This window comes from Euleptes europaea, chromosome 1 (genome assembly GCF_029931775.1).
Source record: "Euleptes europaea isolate rEulEur1 chromosome 1, rEulEur1.hap1, whole genome shotgun sequence".
NCBI lineage: Eukaryota > Metazoa > Chordata > Lepidosauria > Squamata > Sphaerodactylidae > Euleptes > Euleptes europaea.
The window spans coordinates 15173010-15185938 of NC_079312.1; positions in this window are offsets into that span (position 1 = coordinate 15173010).

The following is a 12929-nucleotide window of genomic DNA, read 5'->3' on the forward strand; positions in this document are numbered from 1 at the left end:
GGGGCGTTCTAACTCTAGGAGGCTGTCCTTTGGGGCAGGAGCTCAGTCCCCTCATGACTGCACGAGTGGGCAGGCGACTCTTGAGGAGCTGTCAGTGGTGATACAGCGGCTGTCAGATGAAGTTGGGCAGCTTCGCTCTCACCAGGCCATAGCTAGCAAAGAGCGGATGGACACCTCCGCTGAGGAGCCCAGCACCAGCAGCACGCAATCTACAACTAGGCGGCGCCACCGGGGGGAATCCTCAACTTCTGATTCTTCTGATTCGAGTAGGCATTCATCACACCACAGACAGAGGCCATCCGGGAGAGGTCGCAAAGGGAAGAAGTACAGACGGCGGCCAGATACATCTGAAAGCACCAGCTCGTTGGGTGAGAGTTCTTCAGGGTCCGAGTCCGTGAGAGAGATTGGAGACTACTGGTTGAAAGCTGCAAATGTACCAGGCTTGCCCTCCTGGGCGTTGCGTAGAAGAAGGAGGTCCAGGGAGGTTGGGATCAGGTCATCCAGAAAGCATGTGTGGGAGGGGGGCAGGGGTGAGGAGTTCCTCACATTGCCACCCACCTTCAATGATGAGGAGGACCCTCCAGGTATCCACCTCCCTCGGAGAATCAGGGAGGATGCTTTGGACGGTTATTACATCGACGTCTTCTCCCTTGCTAAACCTGAGGTCGATGAGGGCCGCAGGTCCAAATCTTCCAGGAGGGAGAAGCGGAAAGAAAAAGGGGCAGGCAATGACAAGTCCTTTGACAAATGGTTGGTTGGCTATAATATTTACATGGGGGTCATTGCATCAGCTTACCCAGAAAGAGGGTGGCATTTGGGTAATCATTTGGGGAATGTTTTAAAAGCCCGCTTTCTTGCCGGGGACCAGGCAGCGATTGAGTACGATGAGGCCTTCCGGAAGCGTGCATCGCAGAGTGAGCGTGCAAGATGGGACCTCATCAACGATAAACTGTGGTTGGTGACAGTGGCTCCCCACGTTAAGGTTAAGCAAGACGGGGGGCGCTTAGGTCAAAGTAAACCTATCCGGAGGGATAGCTCTAGGCGCATCTGCTGGGATTACGGGCAAGGTCGATGCCAACGGCAAAAATGCAGGTATGAGCATTGCTGTGATTCGTGCTATGGCCCTCATCCAAGATCTAATTGCCCACGAGCCAGTACCAGCTCCCAGCCCTTTCGAGGGAGCCGCCCTCGAATTTACGAGTATCTCCCCTTGGGGTGGTACCCAAGAAGGCACCAGGTCAATATCGCCTTATCCACCACCTGTCGCACCCAAAAGGAGCATCAGTGAATGAAGCAATTCCAGCTGAGTTATGCTCAGTTAGGTACGCTTCTTTTGATGACGCTGTAAAAATTGTAAGATCTTGCGGCAGAGGTGCGCTTATGGCTAAGTGCGATATTCAATCGGCCTTCCGGCTTCTCCCAGTCCACCCGCAGGATTTCTGTTTACTAGGGTTTTATTTTAACGGCTGCTGGTATGTCGATAAAGCAATGCCTATGGGCTGCTCCGTTGCCTGTGCAGCGTTTGAAACGTTTAGCACGTTTTTAGAATGGGCGGTGGTGCAGCGTTCTGGACTGGCAAGCGTAACACACTATTTGGATGATTTTTTGTTTGTGGGGCCAGCTGCTACTAACTCCTGCATCCAGCTCTTGGCTGCATTCACTTCCTTGGCTGCTGAGCTGGGTGTCCCACTTGCAGAAGAAAAAACTGAGGGCCCAGCAGTAAAATTAGTTTACCTGGGGATAGAAATAGACTCCACTGCGGGCACTTCCAGGCTTCCTGGTGTGAAGTTGACAGCATTAAGGGAACTCTTGACAGCGTTGTTGGCCAAGAAAAAATGCACCCTACGGGAGATGCAGTCGGTAGTTGGGCATTTAAATTTCGCCTGTAGGGTCATTTCACCTGGACGGGCTTTCTGTGCTCGGCTGTCGCGAGCCACAGCCGGAGTCAGGGCCTCTCACCACAAAATTCGGCTTACCCGGGGGATAAAAGACGACATCACCACTTGGCTTAGCTTTCTCTCCAACTTCAATGGTGTAGCCATTTGGCAAGACCCGCTTGAAATCAGGGCCGACTTGCAGGTTCAGTCCGATGCGTCGGGCAGCATCGGTTTCGGGGTATTCTTTGCAGGCAAGTGGTGCGCACAACCTTGGCCTAGCCATTGGTCGGCATCCAACTTAGTCAGGGATCTGACTTTCTTGGAGTTTTTTCCACTGGTGGTGGCTGTAACGATTTGGGCTGACCAGTTCCAAAATAAAAAAGTTATATTTTGGTGTGATAACCAGGCAGTGGTAAGAATAGTGAATAGACAAACGTCCAAATCGCCAAGAGTCATGCGGCTTGTCAGGCACTTCGTACTGTCTTGCCTTTATAATAACATTGGGTTCACGGCCAGACATGTCCCGGGAGTGGACAATTCAGTGGCTGATGCGTTGTCTCGATCACAGTGGGACAGATTCCGGAGTTTGGCCCCGGGGGCAGACATCCTCCCCCAGACGTTTCCTCAGGAGCTATGGGCCCTTGGCAGCGTGTGATACTGCAAGCAGTTTTCGATTCCATCTCGCAATCTACGTTCCAGTCCTACTCAGCGGCAGTCAAAAAATTTCTGGCTTTCACTGCAGCGGTAGGAGGCTCAAGTGGCTGGCCTGTCTCTGAAGTCATGGCCCTTCGCTACCTAGCCCATATGAAGGAGGGTGGTTTTGCGGCAAGGACCATTGGGGTCCATATGGCTGCCATAACTTTTTTCAGCCGGGCCTATGGGTTTCCTGACCCATATGGGTCATTCGTGGCTCGCCGGGCAGCCGCCGGATGGCGGAGGGCAGTACCCAGAAACCTGACCGGCGCAGGCCAGTTACCATAGGCATTTTAAAACGGCTGTTTAGGGCCACCGAGTCAGTATGCCGGTCCAGTTTTGAGGCGGTGTTATTTAAAGCTGTTTTTGCTATTGCATTTTTCGGAGCTCTTAGGGCCAGTGAGCTGGTCGCAGCATCATCGCATGATAGAAGTGAAAGGGCTTTGGGAATTCAGGATGTTACCACCTCTGGGAGCAAATTGAGCTTAAGGGTCAGACAGTCAAAAACGGACCAAAGAGCAAAAGGGGAGATTATACGCTTGTATAAGGGGTTTGGGCATGGGCCATGCCCGGTCAGGGCACTAAAGCGCTGCCTGCATGTTCGCCCTCCCAGGCCTGGTTGGCTATTCATGCATAGGGATGGTTCACCTGTGACAAGGTTCCAGTTTGTGCGTGTGTTCAAGTTATGTTTGTGTTCCTCTGGTTTACCGGCGGACGAATTTGGTTCACATTCATTTAGGATCGGGGCCGCCACAACGGCAGCCGGCTTGGGGTTGCCTGTCACGCACATCCAGGCGCTTGGCAGGTGGAAATCAGCTGCTTATAGGGCTTATATTCGCCCACACCTCGAACTGAACTAATACAAGCTTTGTTTCTTCCATTCTTTGAGTTCCAGTGTGCCGATCAACAAAAGTTTGGATTTTGGGACACAGCATGGTATACTGGGCCGGACGGTATGCTGAGACATCCGGATGGGGACGCCACCTGGGGATTGGACAGATATCGATCCAGTGGCTGGGCCAACGCGGAATGAGATGGTCTTCTTTCCTTCCTGCAATACAGCGCTATTCCCAACGGCTTGGAATCCCGGACGTTTTAATTATTCAGCTTGGGGAGAATGACCTGGGTTTCCGCAAAGGGAAGAATCTGTCAGAAACAGCACAACTAAACCTACGGGCGCTGGCAAAGCACTGGCCCAAGACGACCATCGGGTGGTCCAATTTATTGGAGAGGCGGAGTTGGTGTTGGGGGGCACCTGCCCGGCCTTTGGATGTTGCCAGGCGTAAGGTCACAAACACGGTGGGGAAGACTGTGGTCTCCCTCGGGGGATTTATAATACGGCATTGGGATATCTCCCACCGGATGGCGGCATTATTCAGACCAGATGGGGTCCACTTATCTGAGTGGGGGTCTGATATATGGCTACATGGCATTCGAGATGCCCTAAAAAACTGGCTGCAGTGCTAAGGCGCGTTGGCGGTAGCTGGGCGGGGTAATGCCCAGCTAGTTGGCGGTTTACGCATGGGGCTGGATGGGTTTTGATGGGGGGAAGCGGCCTGTGTGCCCCTTCCTCCAACTGGGGGACCCCAATAAGGGGTTTTGGGGGAGGCCAAGGAGTTGAGTTGCCGCATAGGGGGCGGCAGGTTTGGCCTCTACCTGAGTGACGGGGGAACACCAAGTGGCGCAAGCCCATGTGTATCCCACATACCGTCATCCTCTACTACTCCCAGCGGGACCGCTGGGAGTTCAGGCCTGCATCAGTTCGCAACGGGACGGCTGATGCCCCCATCCAGCCTTCCCATGCTTCGCCAATGCGTCAATAACACTGTTGCCATTAATTTTAGTTGTGGCCATAATTTTTCCAATATTAAAATGTTTCCAATAAAAAATACTGTTCTTTGTTAATAAAATTGTTATATGTTTATTAAAGATGAGTAGTAGTATGTTATATAGTCAGTTCTCAGCCCAATAGCCCTTGGACAGCAAATAAGATACAGAGAACAAGGGGAATGTTGGGAGATTTTACTCTGGTCAGTTTTGGTGTCTGGGAGCCTGGAGAGGCCTTTACAGGATACAAAAAGGGGGCTCTTGAGAAACAGTATTTTCTTATTGATGCTCCTGGTTTGAAGAGAAGGTCTTAAGAAGAGATTTTGAGGTGGCCTTTTTCACACACCCAAAAGATGGGCAGGAGGGTCTCTCCACGGAAGGAGGCTCCGGAGAACTCGTAGATCAGGGATCCTCGATCAGCGTCGAAAAAGGCCACTCGGCCCCCAGGGTAGTTCAGGCAGACTCGGATCCTCTTGGGCTCCCCACTCAGGGACAGGGTCAGGTCATGGCCTGTTTCAGAAGCCTTATAGCAGCCCCCCCACTTCCCCACAGCCCAGATCCCTTCCTCAGGACTAAAGGTGACGTCTCCCTTCCTCCCCACAGACTCTCTGGCCACCCCCAAACTCCATCCTTCCTCACTTCCCACAAGGACTTCCCAGAAATGGCGGCCTGCCGTGAATCCCTCGCGGCCCAGATCTTGAGCTTTTCCTCCCCATCTCAGGCTTTTCCGATCCTCAGACAGGATGAGTTGGGGATGGGCCGTGTCTGGATCCAGAGTCACATTTGCTGTTGGGGGGAAAAACAAGGAGACGAGAAGCATCTTCAGCCAGGAGATTTCTCCCCCTCTGCCCTGTTCTGCGTCCTCCTCCTGCTCCCACCTCTTCATAATCCTCTCCTGGATTCACAGACTCTCTCCTGCCTCCTCCTGACCTCTTAAAAGGCAGAGCAGTCTTCCTTGGCTTGCCAACCTCCAGGTAGTAGCTGGAGCTCTCCTGCTATTACAGCTGATAGAGATCAGATCACCTGGAGAAAATGGCAGCTTCGGCAATTGGACTCTATGGCATTGAAGTCCCTCCCCTCCCCAAACCCCGCTCTCCTCAGGCCCCGCCCCCAAAACCTCCCATCATTGGCAAAGAGGGACCTGGCAACCCTAAGTCTTCCTGTGTGCTTTAAGAAAAGGCAGGTACAATCCACAATAAAAACCCACAGTAACCCAACCCATTTCTTCCCATATCCTGTCCCAAGCAGAGAACCTCGAGAGAGAAGAGAATCATGGATATTTCAGTCACAGGATTTCCCCCCCCCCAAGAAATCACACAAGAGATTATTTACATAAAAACCCAAATCACATGAAAACGAGCAGAGGCACAGAATGGGTTCAACACATCTCAAAACAGGGAATACCACTGAATTTGCCTTTCATTGACTCTGAACAAAACACAGCTTGCCAGGGAGATTTGTGTCTCAATTGGCATTTGGGACCATTTTGGATGGACCTGGGATGGTTTCTATATTCTAGTGAAAGAACAAAGATTGGACTGAATGCAGCTTCTCAGGGAATGTCCTGTATGGTAATGTTACGTCAGTAATAAAGTGGAGCCGATGTCCTGCCTGCACCCCTCAGAGGATGCCTGCGAGATCAGACCCTCACTCCACAGCCTGAACAACCTGCCTTCTACCCTTCTGTCTTTTTAAAGGTTGCAACATCCAGCCTGATGAAGGCCTCTGCAGTGCTTGAAAGTCTGCACAACATTTTGTGCCAATTTAAATAATAAATAATGAAGGTATTACATTGATTTTGCTCCTATTTTGACATTTTGCATGGACCACTACAGCTGTACAAGTTTTTCCTGCATCCCAAGAATGACATTTCTACCCAACGCAGCAGCCCCCACCCCCCTCCATCTCATTCTAGTGATGCCTTTCCCTGTATATGGTCACAACAGAAAGGTCTAGAGCAGGGGTGCCAAACATGCGGCCCACGGGCCCCATCCGCCCCCCGGAGGGTTTTTATCCGACGCGCGGAGCTGAGGGACCTAGTCCCCCTTTCCCCTTCCCCCCGGCCTTTTCTGAGCTTCCCGGGGCCCGTGCATGGCCGGGGAGGGAGTGGGGAAGGCTTCTGCCCAGTCACGCTGAGCCGTGGGCTGCTGCAGCTGGGGTGGAGGCCTTTCTGTGGTCGCACTGGGCCGCGGGGCTGCTGTGGTAGCTGGGGGTGGGGTTGAGGCCTTCACGTGGTCGCGCTGGGCCACAGAGCTGCTCAACTTACCCGCGCGTGCCGGCAGAGAGGGCTTGACATGCCAAGTCGGCACGCGTACCATAGGTTCGCCAACACGGCTCTAAAATATACTCGGGAGACAGCCTCCTCCTGCCCAGAAGTGTGCATCCGAGTGACAGATGGGGAGGCGGAAGACCAAGCTGAACAGGAGGCTTGTGAGTGACAGGCACGTTGTTCCAGTTCTCCCAAACATTAAACACAAATTATATGTGAACAACTAGAAAAGAAGCACCAGGGCAGGCTGGACTTCTGCCTTTATATACTGCCATTCCACAAAGGCAGCTTTAAAAAAACACACGCACACCATGGATCAAATGCACAATTTGTAGCGCCTTGAAAATGAGGGAAATCTGGAAAGCAGGTAGGGAAATCCAAGCAGAGAAAAGGGATTCCCAACCTGGTCTGGGCCTCTCATGGGGAGGATTCTGAAAGGCCCTCAAGGGCTGATGCCCAGCAACCGTTCTCTTGTCATTTCAATATGGCAGCAGGTAGGTGAACGGAGGCAGTTCACCTCAAGAGTCCACCTTCTCTTTCACCCTGACAGGCCTTCTCCTCAGAACAAGAAGGAACTGAAGGTGACAGGGTGGGAGAGAGGTTGAGGAACAACACGACAGCATCCAGTAAAGTCATCTCAGGAAAAACACTAAGCAGAAGAACAGAAATTGTAAGGTGAAGCTTTTTAGTTAAGCAATAATTGAACAGTGTATAAAGAAAAGATTACCTTTCTGCAGGAGAAGTCCAGAATCCAGAGTGTCTGAGGAAGCAAAAGAAACAAAAGTGAGCAGCAGACCCTTGTGCCTATCACCCATCATGTGACGAAAACATCAGTTCTTCATATGGTCTCTTTTTCTCTTGGGGAGGGAAGGTGCCATGGTGTAGCCCCACCTCATCAGATCTTGAAAGCTAAGTAGGGTTGGTATTTGGATGGGAGACCAAAGAAGACTGTGCAGACTAAATCAATGTCAAAGAAATCTCTGCTTCTCACTTGCCTTGAAAACCCCTTTCTGGGGTCGCCATAAGTTGGTTCTGACTTGATAGAGCATGCGTACATATTTCTTCCGAGGTTTGGCTGAAAGGTTAAGTAGAACCTACTTCTGGGGGGGGGGGAGGCCAAATTTTATTGATATGGAAATATTCACAATTCTTTTCACTAGTGACTTTGAGTGACTGGAGATTGACTTCATAGAAAGTATGCTAAGGACTGCGGCCCAAGGGTCCACTCCAGCTAAACTCAAGATCCTTCTAAAAAGAGATTCCACCGTGCCATCCTAAACAGACTTACCGCCTTCTAACTCCGCTGATTTCAATGGGATTAGAAGGGTGTAAATCTGCTTGAGACCCCACCCTCAGTCCCCGAGACCCCTCTGTGGGCTCAGCTACAACATGCTCAAGCAAACACAGACTCTCAGTCAAAGAGACCAGTTTTGAGAGGTCCAATTTGGCCACAGACACGCTGCAATGAGGATAGGGGTAGTTATTCCTGAAAGGGATGGGGTGGGTGTCTCCATTTCATGAGGATGCCCTGAAGGGCAGTTTCCTCCCCCTCCCTTTTGTTTTAAGTGCTTGTTCTACTATCTAGCTCCCACTTTGCCAGTCCATGGACACAAAGGACTAGAGTTCAGCAGTACAGAATAATATTGAGAAAATCCACACAATGCTATTTTGAACTAAAGTTGCAGAAGAAATCTGAACAGAAAACCTTCCATGGTGAACTACCTAATTCGTACACACGCTCCTCGTATTCTTCTAATGATATAAGCCCAGGGTCCCCAACATGGCGCCCACCAATCTCTTTATTGGTGTCCGTTAAGTATTTAATGAAGAGGCCAGGACCAGGTGGAACTTTTGCCAAGCAAGGCTTTTGATTGGCTGGACAGCTTTTTTAAAATGTTGCTTTCATTTCTTCTGCCACCAACAGCAGAAGGATCTTCCCTGTGTGACTGAAGGGAAGCTGCAGCAGCCATTTTGTGGCTGGCTCCTCTTCCAGAGGCCTCCATTTTGTGGCTGTGCCCACCTTGCTGTGTCTGAATTCCAAAGGTGGCTACGGGCTCAAAAAGGCTGGAGACCCCAATATAAGCAGCCTAAAACACATCTGGCCCAAGTCAATGTTCAGTCTCAAATCCTTGCAGTGTTTCTTCATTACCTTCGAATTGCTTCTTGATGCTCTCCAAAAAGAGATTTAGATCAGAGAAGTCCCAGCTGCGCCACATCTGTGCAAGAGGAAAAGCCACTGGATCCTCAAACACCTCCTTTTCTTTGTACCTTGAGAAAAATCATGTACAAATACCATCCATCCAATTCTCAATCCCCCTGGCTCCAGGCAGATCTGAGAAACAGAGGAAGGAACCGGCAGAAAGCTGAGAGACAGAGGCTGAGGCTGAATGCAGAGCAAGATGGGAGGTTCTTTGGAGGGCAACGTCCACCTTACTGTAGCTCCTGAGACCCCAAAGCCACACAGCAGCTGAGGGGAATGGTTCATAAAACATGAAATAGAGCTCGTTTGGCCTTCAGAACACCAACCCCTCATCCCCTGCCCAGATCTGCCTTTCAAATGCTCAGCGGAAGAAAAAGAAAGCCGGGGTGGTTAAAAGCTCTGGAGTTTAGGGTTAGAGGGAGGGGAGGGATTGTGGCTCAGAGGAAGAGCCTCTGCTTGACATGCAGAAGGTCTTGGGTTCAATCCCTGGCATCTCCAGGTCAAAGGATCAGGAACTAGGTTATGTGGCACTCCTCTACTAGAGACCCCGGAGAGTCACTGCAACTTTCTGTAGAAAATACTAACTCTGACGGACCAAAGGTCTGATTCAGTATTCGACAGCTTCCTGTGACTGTAGGACCCTGGTTCAATCCCACGTTCAGCCATGCGGCTCACTGGGTGACCTTAAACCAGTCCCTCTTTTTCTCAGACAGGGATGTTGTGAGGATAAAATAGAGGGCAGAATTAGGTTCAGTGCCTTCATGTCTTTTTCTCCCTCTCCCATAATACCTGAACTCAGTAGCACTCATTGAAGGTGTTGAGAAGTAGGTTTGGGAGAGACAAAAGGGCATACTTCTTTACTCAAAGCCACAGAAACCAACCTCTGAATAACACAGCTAGGAGGCAGCAGCAGGGAAGGGCCTCAACCTCTGTGCCATGTTTGTTGGCCATCCAGGGGCATCCCTTGGCCACTGTGTGAAACAGGATGCTGGTCTTAATGGACCACTGGTCTCACCCATCTGGCTCTACTTATGTTCTCAAGAGTGAGGCTGAGAGATGGGGGAAGGAAACGGGTCACGTGACATCACCATACTTGGAAGTGTGCTTCCTTCTGTTCCTTTTAATGATTTCCCCCTGGGGAGAGGAATGGAAACTTCGACCCCAATAATATCACATGACAATTATTCTTCCTCTGAAACTACCTGTGTGTGTGTGTGTGTTAAGTGCCATCAAGTCGTATCCGACTCATGGCGACCCTATGAATCAATGTCCTCCAAAGTGTCCCATCCTCAACAGCCTTGCTCAGATCTTGCAAACTGAGGGCTACCTGGGGACTTAAAACAGAGGTCCGAATTTTCTGATCACTAGCTGTGTATTCCCCTTTATGGGTTGCTCAGAATTACAAAGGCTTTATTTCAGAAGCCCTTTTGCTACCACAGGGCAGCCAGTGTGGAAACAGCCAAGAAGTAATCTGAGTAGGAGCAGTACATTTAAGTGCTATGTGGTTGCAGGAATACTTATGGAAACACGGCACACACACTCTTACTCCTGCTTCCTCATGTGTCGTCTCACCCTACCCTCCTTAACAAACAGAGCACATCAGATTTGGCCGGGTTGTCTGCACCGTATTCACCTCTCAAGTGCCCCCATAGCCAGCTCCGATGCCAACCAAGGCATTATACGGGCCAAATAGTTTCCAAATTGCCATTTTGTGGAACGAATTTAGCTGAGGAGACTCAAACCCTGAATTTCCTGGGGTTTTTTTTAATGTAGCTTTGGTAGCAGCTGCCTCTCACAACACAAGGATCTTCACTGAGTGACTGAAGGTAAGCAGCAACAGCCATTTGGTGGCTGGCTCCGCCTCCTGTGGCAGCCATTTTGTGCCAGCCATGCTGTGCCCACCACACCAGGGTGGAATCCCAAAGGTGCCTGCAGCCTCAAAAAGGTTGGGGACGCCTCTTCTAGAGATTTTTCAGCTAGGTGTCAACCCAGACACCCCCCCAATACCATTTCATGATTTCCTGTTGATGAGACTCTGTGTTTAAGCTGTTTGCCACGGACAGAAGTGTGGAGATCCACGATCTTAATTGCACCCAACTTGACCCTCAGCCACCACAGGATACCCAGACCCTTCCCAGCATAAAGAAGGTTATTGAGAAAGATCCACTTACCTCTGCAAGGTGCTTCTGGCATCCTAAAGAAAAAAGGCAGAGAGAGAGAAAGAAGAGAGACCTAAATAGTAGCTAAAAGGCCACACCAGAAAGACCCCCTCAGACGCTGGAAAATTCTGCACTCTGGCCCTTCTCCAGTGTCCAGCTAGCAGACTCCACTCAAAAGTTGTGGTACATCTCCATAAAGTAGGAGAAAATCTTTGTGAGGTTAATAATAGCAGACGAAGTGGAGTCATTTCAGAGGAGAGCTGGTGATCTGCTTTGACAATTCAACAGTGGCGACTTTCACAAAAGGAGTTTTCCTCACATGGAAAGCAGGAAGCCCTCCAAGTAGCTCCCGTGGCCACGTGTGGATACAGAGGCATTCCCAGCAACGTTCCTTGCATCAGCCCCATGTCGCTGTTATTTCCCTTCTTGCCACTGGAAAGCATTTGCCAGGCTTAAAAAAACAGCTAGATGACAATAGAATTGTCACTATATGCTGGTCCCCAATTTTCATTTTTTTTTTGTAAATAAAGTCCTTGTTGCAAAGTTATAACTGCAAATGAGCAGCCTGAACCTCTTTTAAAATAAAAGCTATAAATCAGTGCAACTGATCATTATGTTACAACACTAGAACAATCGAGCCGTTGCCCTTTCCTTTAAAGCCTGAGAAAAGCCCTCTGATATGGGGGGGGGATGGTGGCCACAGGGACTGAGAGCAGAAGAGCCAAACTCTATCACCTTTCAGCCCTTTAAAGAGCTTTCCCCCTTTTTCCTGCAGCGTTGTAACACAGCTCAGCAGGGAAAGGTGGGGTCTGGGCACAAATGCCATCGCATCTGCACGTAAGTGTTGGGTTGGCAGCAGCAAGCACAGCAGTGCCAGCAACGGGTGTACAGATGCCATTCCCTACTGTTTGTTGCTGCTGTTGTGTGTGTGTGTGGTAAGTGCTCCTTCCCTGGAGGTTTTTAAGCAGAGACTAGATGGCCATCTGACAGCAATGCTGATTTTATGACCTTAGGCAGTTCATGAGAGGCAGTTTATGAGAGGGAGGGCATCTTGGGCATCTTCTGGGCATGGAGTAGGGGTCACTGTGTGTGTGTGTGTGGGAGGTAGTTGTGAAATTCCTGCAGGGGCTGGACTATATGACCCTGGTGGTCCCTTCCAATTCTATGATTCTTTGATTTTTGTGCACACAACAAGTATGCAACAAGTATGAGCTACATTCAGCCCAACATACACATCCTCCTTTTAAATCTGGCTGTGAAAATCTTGCCTGGGACCCTCATTCCTGATGGTTGGGAAAGAGCTACCCATGAACCTGGTTTGACTTGCATGTTGTTCCCGACTGCTGGTTGACTCACAAACACACTTCTGCTTCTGCGATGGAAGCCTAATGGCCTCAGTCTACCAGGGAGGGGCAGGGGGCTCTGGGGGGCTGCATTTCCAGGGGGTGGAGTTTAGCAGGGTGTCTCACCTGCAGGAGTTTGCTGGCCAGCTGCTGACACTTCTCCTCCATCTCCCAGATGAGGATGACTGAGGAAAGAGCCTCAGAGAGTTCGGCCAGGTGCTGGTCCCTGCTTTTTGCCACCTCCTTCTCCACCTCTTCCATCTGGGCTGGCAAAAGTTTCTCTTTTTCCTCCAAAAACACGTGTAGTTGCCTGAATTTGGTCACCGTCGCTTCCTTCTCTCCTGTGGTTTTCTTCTGAAATGGAAAGAGAAGGAAATCAGGTCAACATAACACAGCTGATCTTTGCAGTGGGAAGAGGTTCTTTGGGAGACCTCTATTGGAAAGGCACTTTGGCCTTTCATCAACCTTCAGCAGGAAAAAAAGAAAGATTTCCATGGACCCATCCTGAGGGGCCAAGTACATCACTCTCAAACTCATGGAGAAGTTCTTTCAGCCACAGAG